At 42.6% G+C, this 15,568-nt stretch overlaps 1 long non-coding RNA gene across 1 annotated transcript; it reads left to right on the top strand.

The window, feature by feature from the left end:
• The first annotated feature begins 5,541 nt into the window (after nt 1-5,541).
• On the top strand, nt 5,542-15,145 carry LOC135416772 (uncharacterized). Its single transcript, XR_010431712.1, has 2 exons — nt 5,542-5,659; nt 14,854-15,145. It is a non-coding gene; the product is annotated as an uncharacterized LOC135416772 (long non-coding RNA).
• The last annotated feature ends 423 nt before the right edge of the window (nt 15,146-15,568 follow it).

Raw genomic sequence — 15,568 nt, 5'->3', positions numbered from 1 at the left:
GGCACGCCCACCTTTTGTACCATGCTTTGAAGAAGGACGGAGTTACATACTGCAAGTGCTAAATATTTCTGTTATTATTGCCATCATGGCCAAAGCCCCAAGAATTCCTGTTTGGCAGTTAATTGGACTGTTGAAACTGTAACCCCTGGTTGTCCTCAGGCTGCTACGGAAGGAGCACTAAAAGGAGAAACCAAAACAAACATCACCTTGGAGAGAGAACAGTCTAAGAATGGAGAGGGAGATTCAGTGAACTGAAGACTGGGAGGTCCAACTTTTTGGCTTTGCAGGGATGCTCCAGGTGTTACCATGCACTGACTTCTCCTATCAGCCAAATGTATTTCCCTCATTTTAAACATTTAATTCCAAAGATCTACACAGGACTGAATGAATGTAATGTTTTTAACAAGTCAGCCCAGTCCATGTTCTTTCCCTAGGCCTTACCTGCCTTCTAAACAAGCCAGATATTAGACATGGTAACAGGCTCTGCTGACTATGTGAGTGTTGAAATTACAGCTTTGCTTGCTGCTACCACTTGTATTTGTTTTACACTACTTGGAAAAAAAATCATTAAATACATTTGAATAGCAGGTCAGGCTGCTTCGAGTATTTCTTTATTTCTGTCCTGTGAGAAGGTCTGGCTGAGCAAGAAACTCACAGCAGGGATCAGTTGGCTGATATGGGCAACAGAGTTGTATTTGCTGCTTCCACTTATTTTTGTCCCAAACTATTTAGAAACTAGTTCAGCCCCGGGAGTTTTGTGTTTTACAGCATGCCAGGAAAGTTGTTGACAGTTTGTTTGTTGATAATCAAGGAAATTTTTTTAATTAAAACAAAAATAAAAATAAAACAACACTAAACTAGAGTAAAAACCATCTTAGATCTTAAGATGACAGGTGATATGTGCTCTCATAGCTGTGACTGACCTCCCTCAGAAAGAAAGAAAATTACAATAAGAGCTGAAAAACAAGCCTGCAGAATCAATCCTCCCTTATTTGATTTTAAACCCCTAGGTGTTGGGTATGGTGAAGATATATTACCATAAATCAAAGCTAATACCACGAGCCAGATGGTTCAAATTTGTGTACTAAGTGTTAGGCACTAACAGAGCACAACAGCCTGTTGTCTTTCCACGGGAAGGTTCTCAGTTTTGAGCAGCTAATTAGTCTAAAATTAATGAGGGCCAATCTGAACATTTTTACACACACACACAAAATTGAATGTATGCAGAAACAGGCCAAAATCCCCTGTCTCTGACTAGAGCAGTAATGGCACTGAGAACAGGCAGGAGGGAATTGGATGAGGGAACAGTACAGATACAGACAACTGAGGCAGGCAGATTAACAGAAAGAAAGAAAAAAAGAAAACAAATCTTTGGAGAAGAGAAACTGTCCATCTTCAAAGTTTATGCTGCACTGAAGGTCAGCTTGTCACAGATTTAACCCAGATTGTTGGAATAAATATCTTACAGGTGATAGATTTACGTGATGTTTACGTTTAACTCAGTCTCCTGTCCTGCAAGTCCTTTAGACACTTAGAGACAGGGACACCTGCTTTGTTGATCCCAAATGAGCTGGAATGGCAAACTACTCTGCCCAGCTAAGAAGCTGAGAGTTTTGTTCCAGATAAGTATTCCCTGGGAACTTTTCTGGTAAAAATGCTGACACCCAACCCATTAGGCAGCAGACTTTCTGGATGACACAGATACCAAATTCCACCTCACTTCCACTTCCTTCAGGCATCCAAGACTTCCCCTCTCCCAGACTGGAGCCTCAGCTCTTTAATGGGACACAAGCCAAAAAGGTTCTGTAAAATGCAGAATTATTTTTTGGTTCCTTTTTCCTCCAGTGAGGAAAGCTTCATACTCTCAGATGTGTTAGGCACTTTGGCAGTGCTGAGATCCAGAGCACTGCAATAATGTTTAATCCCATTACTAATGCTTATTTTAGAATCTGCTTGTCCTTAAAGACGTGATAGTGATCTTAATTATTGTCTCCAACATGTATTTGCCTGAAATAATTATTATACTTCATTCCTATAGAGACAATGAGATAAAACTCTAATTTCATTTTATTGGCCCTTCTATCCATCAAGAAATTAGTTTCTTGTGAGAGCTTTGAAGTAGTCCCCTTCACGGATTAAACTCCTTGAAAGTACAAGAACAGAAGGGCGGGGTGTGGGGGGAATTGAAATAATTTACATACCAGCAGACATGTAATGGGAATCAACAATGCAACTAGACCTACATGATGGTTGAGAGGAAAACGTTGAGACATGCTATTCAGCATGAAAAAAAAAAAAAAAGTCTGGTTAGCTGCAGCTTTTAGCTCAGGAGACAGCCAAGAGCTGCACTCAGTCAGAGGAAGCAAGTAGCAAAGAGGAGCTTCCCTAATCATATTTAGAAAAAAAAAAACAACACAAAACCACCCCCAAAACAAAACAAAAAAAACCCAACAACCCCCTAAAACACCCTTTACTGGATAAAAGAACATCAGATGCTTAACTGTCTCTTGGCTGCCCGCCAGGTCAGCACAGGCTCACAGCATCACTGTCAATATTATACACTGTGGGGGAATAAATAGCACAAACTCTGTGTTTGTCAGCAGCAGCTAGATTTGATATTAGATCTTTGCAAGATGCCTGCTCCAGATCTCCCCAAAATATGAGAAGTTTTGTGCCCTGAGTTTTGTTGCAAGCCAAATTCCGGCCACATTTTTCTCAGAAGACAAAAGTTGTAAACCTGGCTGCTGAGGTCATCTATGTATTTACCTCCAAAGGAATACAGACCAATTTTCTTCCTTTTTGTTAAATTTCAAACAAGATAAAGAAGAACCCCTATGCATTAAAGGGAAAACTTTGAGCACCAGAGTAATTTAAGCTGAAATCACAGCAGCAAGGCTCAATATACAGTTGTATGCAAGGGTGGATTTCACACAATCCTTAGAGCTGTCTCCTGGGATGGAAGGAACAGTTTGGGCTGGGCTTGTAACATCTTCTGGAGAGCAAGTGCTTTCCCACGGAAAGCAGTTGGATCTTAAGTTTTTAGGAACTCGATTGTAATGGTGCTCGGCATCCTGCCCTGGAGCTGACAGAACAATCACACATGCTCTCAAATTCAAGTTTATGAGCAACTCAATTGATCTCAAATTTAATCATGCCTTTAACTCTTGAGTCTGTCTGGAACCAGGAGTGCTGATGTCCCTGCTGATTAGAAGCTCTATGGTCAGGATGCTTTTAAATAGACATTAACACACCTTCAAAGAGAGAAATATAAGCATGTAAAGAACCTGCCCCAAACTTTAGCATGTTCAGGGTGCGGGTTTTGCAGTGCTGGGCTGCATGTAGCACATGTGGCATGTGAAGCAACCTTTCCTAGCCACCTGCCCATCATGGATGTAGCTATAAAACATTTATTTTCTTTTCCATATGCTGCATATTTAAATTTCTGTCTAATAATATCCACACAAACAGCTGTCATTTTTTCCAAGGCACAGAAGTGGAGACACAAACACGGTGCATTACCTCTTTCCCCCCCCCACACACATAGACTTTTGCTCTTTCTGCCTTCTGGCCTTAATGATTCCAAAATAAAGATCTCTCTGTCTGACAGCAAGTGGCTGCTCTTTTTAGTGAGCCTTCCCACTGTACTGCAGCCCTGATACCACTGTTCTGCCAGAAAAGTATATTCACTTCATCCAAACACAACCTAGAAAGCCCAAACAGTGGGAAACCTCCTACTTGGTATCGCGCCAAAGAAAGTTTGAAGAGAAAAATGGTGGTGTACAGATGGTCAGGAAAATACTATATGTGATTAGATTATCACAAGAAATGCAATGCAAAAGGCAATCACATGTATGTCACTGCTGCTAAATATAAATGTGTCGGGGGCCTTTCACGTGGAGAAGGTCCAGCTGATGTTGATAAGATTTTATGCTTCAGCTGCTGATTGAAAGGTTTCGATCCAGCTTAAAGGTGTGTGCTGACACCTTCATTGTAGTTTTTGTAAGAAAAGGTTTGCATCCTTCATAAAAAGTCACGTTAATCCTGCAGACAGCAGAAGCCCGGGGTTCTATATCCCACAGATTTTACAGCCCCCGGAATGTCGCGCAGCAGTTTTCTAAGCTGGCCTTTTGCAGATCCTAAAGTTGCACACACCAGCCTGGTGTAAGAGGAACATAGGGTCCTCTGAAACTATCCAGTTTTTAAAAAATGAAGCATATGATGATAGTAACTTCCTCTTTGCTGATTAATGTGCTTTAAAACTCTCAGCACTGCCTAATCACGTGATTAAAAAGTACCATTTCTGTTGCTGTGCAAAGACCGAAAGGCCAACTTGTCTTTCAGCTCTGTGGCACTGATGGCAGATGATGGCTTTTATAAATAATAATGCATAACAAAAAAAAATCACATCATAGCATTTAGAAAAACAAACCAGCAGTGTTGCTCAGGTGATACGGGGCCACGCTGGCTGCCTGCCAGGGTTCTGCCAGGATCCACCACGGGTCGTGACTTCCTATGGAAGGAGTTGTATCATCTTGTTAGGAAGTAACAAGTCAGGCAGAATCACATGTTGTATAATGTGGTTTCAGAAGTAGTGCCAAAATTGTAAAATTGATCACATAATAGACAGAGAGAAGCAGAATTACATCAGTCACATTTCAAATCCCTCTCTGACTGCTGTTGGCAGCAGGCTTGCAGATACAAGAGACTTTTGCCCTTGCTAACTCTCAAATCTTACAGAAAAGGGCAGAATGAGGGGATAAAACGCAGAAGGAGCTGTGGGACCAGATCTGGTATATTCCCTCCCTCAAATGACTGTCCTCACCTCTGATTTATGGGGCAAGGGTTGCTGACAGATATCAGCTAAGAAAAGAAGCCTCACTCCGTAGTTCAAAGACATGATTCCCCCACTTCTGTTGGCTTTCCACCTGTGCCATGTTCCCACTCCCTGGACAGAGCCAGGAGAACTAAACCTCCATCAGCACTTCAGCCACTGCCAAATCATAGCTGTGCACCTTTGCCCAAGCTGTTGCTGACGTGTGCAGGTGCAGATGCTGTCCTGGACAGGGATAATAAACCTCTGCCATGGCTTAAATGGAATGGAAGGTAGGAAAAGCTGACACATTAAGCATCCTGGTAGAATTAACACAGGACTTTCTTGGTACAGGCAATGCCTCTTTTTTGTGCAAATTTTCACGTATCTCAAGGGAGACCAAACGACTTTCTTAGTCACAGACAGATATTTAAATAACAAGTTCAATATCTGTACTGTATGAATAATGTCTGATGCTGCAGTACTGGGTTTACAGCAGTTCAGTTCCAGCCAAGCAAATATGATTAGAAACTGTTGCAAACTGCTGATTTTGAAACTTAGGAAACCCCCAGCTAGGTTAAAACATTGTCAATGATTTCCCTCAGAGCCCATCTGGTACAGCCTGGGGAAATCCTACACAGTACCCACAGAAACATCCAAGGAGTAAACAGTAACGTTTCAGCGTTTTCTTCCCTCCCCCATCCCCCAGGAGCAGAAGAGGGAGTGGAAGTTCAGCGCAGACTTTCGTTTCTGGGCTGTTACATAACTGCACCGAGCCTTTGCAGGAGCCCTCCCGCTTTCAGCGTGATCAAACCCATTTGGAGGCTGGGAAACTGAGACAGGGAAAAGGTATGTGACTCGCTCAGGGCTACGGGGCAAACCAATGGCAGAGGTGGGAGGGGAACCTGCAGGTCCCGACAGAGACGCTGCCGAACCCCTACAAGGCTCCACATTCCTGCCATTCCTTGCACATTCTTTTCAAAACCTGAAATGCTGCTGCATCACAGGCTGACCATCCAACCCAACGTACCACCTGCTTCCTGACGATCCCTTCGCCATCCAGGGTGCACAACAGACACTGTAGCTATTTCTTGCCTTTTTTTTTTTTTTTCCAAGATGATTTAAGATTTCTGGAAGTCACGCCCAGCATATTCACTGACCAGTGATTTTTCTTTTTGGTAGCTGTCCCTAACCACAGGCCTCATTTAGGCATCATCCACTGAGTCTCCTATTCTTTTAAAATTCTGCAGTAGATTCCATTTACTAATACTAACAGGAAATCCCATGAATCTGCCTCATGCCCTTTCACTGACTTCACAAATCCAATTGATACAGATAGAGCCAATTTCTGAAACTGCAGCTGTCCACACTTACAAAGCTCTGACTGTTAGATAAGAAAGTGCCAGCTGGAACAAGAAGTTTCTCCTACTACGAGATGCCACACTCCCAGCCAAGCGGGCAGCTGTCGGCTTGGGTGGCGGCAGAGCTGCATGAACGGGAAACCCTCAGATCCAGTCCCTTCTGCTCGCCCTAAAGCAATTGAACAGTCCCACGACAGGAAAAGCCAGCAAAGCTCGGTCCCAGAAGAATGCAATTGTACTTGTCTCTGAGTTTCCAGTTCCCTCTCCGTGTTACTGCATCCCTTATGGGCCACGGGAGATGGAGACTGAGGGAGGTGCAGCATTTGGGACAAAAAGCTGTGTTGGCCCCTCTTTGGATCTAAGAGAAGGTGAAGGTCTCCTGAAGTCCGAGCAGTGTTTGGCACTTCACAAAGTTAACACGTGGTTTTATGATGATTTTCACCCCTGGTTTTAAATCTGCATGTGATTACAGCTCCCAAGATGTTTTAACAAACAGGTGCTAGGCACTAAATTGGGAGGTGAGGGAATGGGCAGAGTGGTTGGCTCCACCATCCTCAACCTGGATGTGCCAAAGGGGGAACACAGATTGTCTCCCCATGTGTGGGGTTGGCAGAAAATAGCCTGCCCGTGGCAGGAGACAGTGAAGGAAAGCCAAGCCAGAGGCTCACTCTGCCCTCCTGAGGGCTCTTCTAAGCCAGGCCTATCGAGGAATCACCCCCAGCTTGAGACTTTACATGATCAGGGTATAACTGGAGACTAAGAGCACTGCGTGCTTCACCTGGAAAGTGGATTTCAGAGAACTGAGACAGGCATTCACTGTCAGCAGAGGTGGCTCTAACCCACGATTACACCATGATGTGGCTCTGCTCGGTGCCCCCAAGTCTTTATCCAGGCTATGGCTGTGGGCCACCTACCTGAGTATCAGGAAAACAATTTAGCAGTCTCTTTGTGGATCACTTATTCACCTGCTTTTGGTCCAGTATGTGAATAAGTATCATAATCATGGCTGGGCTTCACAAATGAAGATTTGGGGAGGGCTCTACCCACATTTGTTACAAGCACGCTCGTGGCTAAAGAGGTCAATACGAGATAGACACGTCCAGTTGCAAAAGGCACAGCAGAAAGACTCCTTAGGTGGTATATTCTGCAGGACATGATTCTTTCTGCATTGTCTTTTCTCCTCAAGGGTGATCCTGCGTGCGTTCTCAAAGGCATCAGCAGCGTTATAGATGGTGTGTCTGCAGACCTCCCGGTTAGAGGCCAGAGTAGACCAGTTATGGTGATCAATATGGCCAAGGCTGAGATGTTGTTTCAGGGAGTCCTTGTATCTCCTCTTCGGGGCTTCTCTCTTGTGGCAGCCAGTGGCAAGTTCACCATAAAGCAAGATCTTAGGGAGGCAGTGGTTGTTCCTTCATCCTGGAGACGTGCCCTGCCCATCGCAGCTGTGTTCTCAGCAACATGGCCTCAGTTGGTGCCACAACTCTGTAGCTCCTGTTAAGGTGAGTTTTCTTGATGTTTGGGAAGGTTTAAAAAGATTTACTTTTAAGCATTCCACTCACTCAGCTATGACTCAGCTTGTCCTGCTGGTTGGACAACACAGGTTCTTCCGATGCTCACTCGGTGACTTGGAGTTCTTAGGATTACCACAAATTCAGCTATGAACATATCATCAACGTGTATATCTGAAGTACTGTAATGCTAACTAGGTCAGTGACTGATTATGAGCCTTTACATCTGACAGACCTCAGCAGCAGGCACAGCTATTTTGATTCCATACACTGCATAAAAATTAAAGTCCAGTAATCACTTAACAGTAAATCGAACGTGACTGCAAATCAGTGCTTACTTTCAGCTTACTGCAGCAAGATTAACTCAGCTATCCAAACTGATGTACCTAATATATTATATGAGTTTTACCATTTGATAATTGCCTTTTTTTGAAAAGCAGGAAGTGAAAGGCTTGCCCTGACTGTTTCAGTGGGGCAGAAGCCTGTGTGCCCCTCTGCAGTGGTGAGCTATGCTGGTGATGGTACATGCCTTGGGCGGGGTCCCCCATGCCAGACAGGTCATAACTGAAGGGACAGGTGAGTAAGTATAAGCAGTATGAAAAAAACCCCATGTCATTAATGGTACTCAACAGATTCCATCAGTGGTTTCCTAAAGGATTCCTGTTTTACAACCAGTCTGGGCTCACTGCTCTTCACTGGGGGAAGGAAGCAGGGCTCAACTGGTGAGGTGCAGCACGGAGGTCCTGTTTCCTCAGACAGTCAGTGCCACTCTGTTTTTTCCCCACTCCTCCCCTTTGGCAAATAGGATAAACACAACAATGAAAGAGGCTGTCCAGCTCTTTAAATGGACTCTACACAGGGGCACTGAAAACAACTCCAGAGGCTAATTTCTGACTAACTCCCTCCTGACATTGGAGATAGTTAGTTGGGAGGTTATTGAATCCATTGGATTCAAAAGACATAAGAAACACTGACAAATATTGTATAAGACTGCACACCTTCAGTGAATCTTTGGAAGTTATCAGAAATTTTTTATTTCTTCTGTAGAGTAATATAGTTGCCTACTGGAAAGTGTTCTGTGCCCATCCATTCTGTTTGCAATTCCCCTGTTTCTTAATCCTGCATCTACTTTTCCAGAGACATCTCGGCGCCAGTCTCTCTCCTTCCTCGTGCCAACCACCAAGAGAGAATTTTTAAAAGGGCTTGTGAGTTTTGCCCTTTTCATATGGACTTCCTCAAGATTTTTAATATTTTTAACCTTCCTCCTAAATCAGGAGCTCTTAAAAGCACATTTCTAGTTGGTAAATAGCATCAGCTGAGTACTTTCACAAAAATGAACAGAAATACTTACAGTGCCTTTGGATAAGCTGGGAAGAACATTAAACCTGTGGCCTTTAATAACTTTGAGTTCCCCATGGGGAGTTGCAGTATCAGCATGAAATAACTAAGTGATTTATCTAATAGGATACATAGATAGACAGACAGACAGAGAAGAAGGGATGCATCATTGTATTTAAGGGACTGTAAGCCACTAAGAAGAATGGGACAGCCAATCTGATTCTGCAGATCAGAATTCACAAAAGCAATGAAAAATCCATATGTGAGATATATAGATATATATATATAACCCCATTTAAGCAAAGAAGCATTGTTTTTGAGAGATGAAAGACTTCATGAAGCCATTTGTGTAGATTCTTTAGCACCCATAATTGCATTTATCCTTACAGTTGTCTTTACTGTGCTTCCCTGAATGGGAGTAGGGTCCTCAGAAAAAAGCTGACAGAGGAATAAACAAATACACAACGAAGTAGAAATTAAAGCCTAAAGAGTAAATACATTACTTAGTGCTTTTTTTTTAATGGAAACTTTCTGTATGGATCCATGCAAGTTACATGTATGGAAAGTAGACTGTGGCTTTGTGGGCTTCTTAATATAAATATCCTGACATAAAAATTACTATTCTAGAAGGCTTTGTGGAAAGATTGGAAGAAATCTCCTCATATACAGACCTATGTAAACTGTTTAGTAACTAGGGAGAGATTTTTTAGGATAGAAGCCATCTTTCCCCATCCCCCTTTGCAGACTTCTGTCTCATTTTGTAAAACTTCTTTGCTGTGTTGTTTCGGAGGGGGCAGCTGAGCAATCCGTTTCACTGCCTCTCTTTCCCATGGAACAAATCCCCCCCAGCCCTCCTGCTGCATCCTGACAGAGATGGCAGGCCTTTCTTCACCGAATTCTTTCAATAATGCTGTAATTGCAACATTAGGAGAAACAATTAAGACTAAAGGGAGCTGCTTCTGTATGCCAGATCTGCTTAACAACTTAATTAAATAAACAGAAATATAATTATAATGTAAATATTTCCTTTCTTTAATTCCTGGACATTCTGAGAGAGAGAGAATGCCGGTGAAATGATATAAAATTATTGAAAACCTTTTCAGTTCTTCCACACTTAAAAACCATTTTGCCGTCTTCCCACACCTTCCCACTTGTAGCATTTCACTTTTAAAATTTCAGAACCATCTATCAGACAGGGAAAAAATGCATCCTTGGAAATTAATACCCCAGATAGTCAAAAGTGTTTATAATTGAAAAGGAACCATGAGGAGTAAATTGCTCTGTAATTTATAACTGCAGGTTTCCTTCCTCAAATTATTTTCCTTCAGCAGTTTTCTCTGACAACTTTTACAGTTTCAAGTGTTTCTGGAAAAAAAAAAGGCAAGAGACACTCAGATCATGTCGTCTTTTGGCACGTACACAACCACCACTGAGAGATGATGACCCTACTTTATGACTTCAAGTTGTGTGAACTCCAGTGGCTTCAATACATCTACTCATGATTTGGATCAGTTTGGGCTTAAACTTGTCACCAAAAAGATTGCTCCCCTTCTACTTACACTGGGGAATTTTCTTTGGCTTCACCACAACAAAATTCTGAACGCAACCTGTTGCACCAATTTATTCAGGAAGAACAATAAAAATCTAATTAGTGACAGCGACACAATCCTGAAACAACAGCACACCTCAGATCACGTGTCATGAAAAATCTCTCTAAACTACCAAGAGTAGCAATATGAAGTTTCCTTCAAATTAGGAATAAAACTCCTGTTGATAACTAGATCTAACTCCAAATTATGGTGATCTGAGCTTTGTCCTTTATCACTTAGAACTGCCCAAAGTCAGGGTGTAAACGTACAAACCCTCCTAATGCTGACTCCAGGCCAGCATAAGCTTGGGAATTCTTCCTGCAGAAGCCTCCAAGAGCACCTGGGCCTAAGCAAGACACTCAAAAATTTGCAGGCAACAAAAGGAACAGCAAGTTCCAGTCACAACGATTATGGCCAAGTCGGATTTTCTGGCAGTGGTTTCCTTCTCTTCACAGTTTAGACCCGTGTTTCCCATTTGACAGCCTCCACCCTTCTCTTTTCCACAGGTGCAGGTGCCTTAACTCTGCATGCCACCAAACATGCAGGAGTTTTCTGCCTGGTGCCTCCTGTGGTTGCCTGAGGTCCACCTTTGGCCTGGTGTCCTCCTACATCGCCCCAAGGTTCAGGGGTTAATTAGAGATTACAGACACATCAAAAAGGGTATGGAAGAGAAGTAACAAAACTCATCATACCCAGTGTTAATACAGATCAGCATTATGCTTTACTTTATGGCCGAAAACTGGTATAAAATCAAAAGGAAAATTACTCCATCAAAAAATATGCATCTTCACAATTCCCTGTTCCTTTAACAGTCATCTCCTTGTCTCCAGAAAAAGTGGCCCTGGGCTTGCTGCCATTGCTGCTTACATCTTTCCCCTCTTCAGACCTATTCTTGTTTCTACTTGATGCTCTTAATTCCTTAAATATAAAAGTTTATATTTATCTATATAGTTATACACACATATTCCACTCAATTTCCTCAGGATATGACTCTTCCATGCTGCATAAACTTCCTTCCCTGGACTTCTCCAGCTCTATCATTCTTTTTGCTCCCGTCCAGGGTGCAGCTGTCAGGGGCAGGAAGCCCCAGACTCTGCTGCTCATACACAGATTGATCAAGGTCAGGAAAAGGGTAACCAGTACCTGCTGCCTCCCACCCTCTCAGACCCTTCACATCAAAACAAACGAGTCCCCAGATAGCCCAGTGAGCTTTCAAATGCAGAAACAGATGAAGCAGTTGGCGTGAGTGAGGTAAAACCCATCTCAGACAAGGCCCCGTCAGGTTATGGCCCTCCCAGAGGTGGCAGAAGGCTGAGAAACGGGAAGGGCAAACTCAGGTGACCAACCCAAACACATAAAAACTGCAGTAGGAGCTCATGGTGATGAGGTTTCTTATATAAGAAAGCTTCAAGGCATAAAATGGATATGCCTGAATACTGCACTTGCTATATTCTTTCAAATAATTAATCAAAAATGAGATAACTAACTTATCTACGTTATATATGTAACCTGTTCAACACTCCTAATTTCCAATTGCAGACATATATTTAGATTAGAAACTGGATTAATTTCTTTTTTCTTAATCAATTTTGCTTTAGTTTGGCATAGAGAACGAGAGAATGTATAAAATTGTCACAGGAAACTTAAAGAAGATGAAATTACATAAATTCGCACTCATTCTGTCAATGTGCAGATGAGAAAAAAAAATAATCCATGGTGGTTTTCCTCTGAAATTTCAATTTTGGAGTCCTCACATAATAAGATTAGGAGAAACTGATGCTGAAATGCTAACTGAAAGGGAAATTTTGTGAATGGATTTGGAGAAAAAGGATAACATAGCTGTGCTGCCTGCAGGGAGACTGAGGCACGGAGAACTCTGTGAAATTCAAGAGAGTCATCTTAAATCTAAGTGCTCATCAAAATGTTTCACATAAATGAACCATCATGGTTTCTGAAGGGTGAAAAATTACCATTCAGTAGAACCGGGTTTGAACCCTGAAAGGTGAACTGGAACTGGAGTGAACTTTCCCACGCTAAAGAAAATGCTTACATCCTGCCTGGCCAGCTTTAGAGAAAGAAGTCAGCTATGACATTTGGATGTAGAACCAAAATTCTTGAGTCAGGGGTTCTCTAATCTGAGGCTCCAATTGAAACCCATTTCTGTGGAGGAACGTTTAAGCTCCCGTGACGAACCAACATCAACCGGCACCACCAAAGGCAGATTCTGCAAGGAGTCCTCAACTCCCCATCAGTTCCAGATGCAGTCAGTGGGTGTTAAAAACTTAGGATCTTGCAGGATTTGACCCACCTTGAGAAAATAAAGAAGCAAAGCTATAAAGGTACTCAGAGCTGTGTTTCCCTTTGTAATTTCAAAACCCCGAGAAACGTGATCTTGTCATTGGAGCAATAGGATAATTGTTATAGCACTAAACTCTTAAAAGTAAAAATGTCCTCCATTTCTCTTTGATGTTGAAAGAAGAATAATTAATTCAGAGGCATGCAAAAATTAGTGGAATTTAAAATACCAAGCAAATGTAGTCTAGTCTTGTCAGATACAGTGTGCCTTTTATAAGACATTTCCCAGCTTGCCCAACCACAGTGGAGCCCCCACAACTTTTTCAGATCTCCTCTACAGGGTAGTTAGATTATCCTAGAACACAGCAGAATAATTAAACCACACCAACTGAAATGGATGTGACTTAAAGGGCTCTTTTTAAAAGCACTGCTCTCTATGAACTCACTCATTCCATGTTGTGAAGAAGCTAAAAGTAACATTGGATCTCTGCTCTGGTGAGACTCCAGATGGATACAGTTTTGGAGCCCTCAGCTCCAGACATGGAAGACATGGATCTGTTGGAGTGAGGCCACAAAGATGATCAGAGGCCTGGAGCACCTTTCCTATGAAGACAAGCTGAGAGAGTTGGGGCTGTTCAGTCTGGAGAAAAGAAGGTTCTGAGGAGACCTTAGAGCCCCTTTCCATACCTAAAGGGAACAGGACAGCTGGAGAGGGGCTTTTACAAGGGTGTGGACTGATAAGACAGAGGTGAATAGCTTTAAACCGAGAGAGGGTAGGTTTAGATTAGATCTTCAGAAGAAATCCTTTACTGTGAGGGTGGTGAGGAACTGGAACAGGTTGCCCAGGAGAAGTTGTGGATGCCTCATCCGTTCCTGGAAGTTCAAGGCCAAGTTGGAAAGAGCTTTGAACAACTCGGTTTCATGGAAGGAGTCTTTGCCTATGGATGATCTTTTAAGGCCCCTTCCAACCCAAACCATTCTGTGATTCTATGGAATGTGTATTTTTCCTTTGGACATAAGGTCAGACTTATGATTATAAGCTTGATAATTAGCAGAAGTCTTCAGCAAATTAACCTACTTCTCAAGCCTTCATCCACCCACTGAACTAGCACCACTTCAGCAGCACCACACTGGGTGGACAAAGCCTGTCTGTGGTTGCACCTGACTTTTCCCTTCAGCTCTTGTGGACATCCATCTCACAAATGCTACTGCAAGTTACAATCTGTGGCCAGTGCATGATTGGCAGTAGTAGAATGAGAACCCTTAAAACAGGACCTGCTCTTTCCTAGGGCATTCCACATTCAGCACGTAATAATGCAAATATTCTAATTCCACTGGGACAAGCATTTTTGCAATCTGAGTTGCAAATTCAGCACTTGCCTTGTGATGATGGTTTAGTCCCATTAACTATGCCTTGGATCAGACTTGCTGTTATGTTAGTCTATTTTTTACCCCCTTTATCTGTCCAGCTGCAGCCTCACAATGCCAACAGTTGAAAGGACAAGGTCTGAGTAAGTTACCTCAGTCACTATTTAGCCGTGAAGCTTAGCTCAGGCTAGCTAACACTCCATATATTCCCACTTCTCAGGAGGGATTTTCACTTGCTGTTGTGTTCCACATGCTTCAGTGACAGTAGTTTGGACTTGCCTCCTTTGTAAACCCCTTATCAGTGTAGCTTGTGCCCTGAGTTCACAGAAATTCAACAATTTAGCCTAGGTTTGGTCTTAGTTCAGAAGGCAGGCTTGGAGATGTTCAGTGAGTCGTGGGTTTGGCACATAAAAAAATGGAAGACAAGTATTTTTGATTTCCATTTCTCATAGGCCAAGTTCTGCAGTGCCACTGGTCTTCCTTTTAATGTTATGGACTGATAAAGACTGATGTTTTTGTTCTTTTTTTTTTGGTTTGGTTTGGGTTTTTTTAAGCTGTCCCTTAGAAATTTCCTTCTTTTTCAGTTTAGGCCTGCAGGTGCCATGGTTGCACTTACAAATTAGCTCCTTGAGCATCATCATCCAAGCACCATTTACTGCGGTGGAGGCTTGTCATCAGAGACCAGCCATTGCCATGGAGTCTGAGGATCATCTGATTCCCCCTGAGAGAGTCCTCCACTATTTCTCAGTTAAACATTCCAGGCCTCACTAAGCAGGAGGCAATACTCAGCCTATGTACTGTGAAAGCATAAAGCAACAGCAGAGCTCCCTCTAACAGATACCCAGGAATAAAGGACATTAATCATATAAAACACTATTTTGCTGTTACAACATTTTTGTTTGAGGATCTTCCATGTTTGTGTCTCTGTGGTTAACACATATCTGACTACTTTATTCATATGATATTCGTTATAATAGGCAATCCTTACTATATTTATGGTCACTCAGGCTACATCTACAGTTGCACGCTAAGCAGTAGCAGGACTCCCTCCCTGGTCTTTACATCATTTAGCACAGTTTGGCCACTCCCACACTGTTAAATCTTTTTCCTCACAAAACAGACTGCCCATTTGCAATTGCCTACCAGGAATAGCCAATGACTCTTCTTACCTCTCTGGCTTGCTCAGGAATTGTGTAGAACACAAGTTGGCCCAAACTATGCCGGGGCCATTCCAACAACGTAACACCATGGGAGAACAGGAATATTGATCAGTGCTGTGCTATTCCCTGGTAGACATAA

The sequence above is a fragment of the Pseudopipra pipra genome, chromosome 6, assembly GCF_036250125.1.
Source record: "Pseudopipra pipra isolate bDixPip1 chromosome 6, bDixPip1.hap1, whole genome shotgun sequence".
NCBI lineage: Eukaryota > Metazoa > Chordata > Aves > Passeriformes > Pipridae > Pseudopipra > Pseudopipra pipra.
The sequence above is the reverse complement of the archived record's forward strand: the minus strand, read 5'-3'. Positions and strand labels throughout refer to the sequence as shown.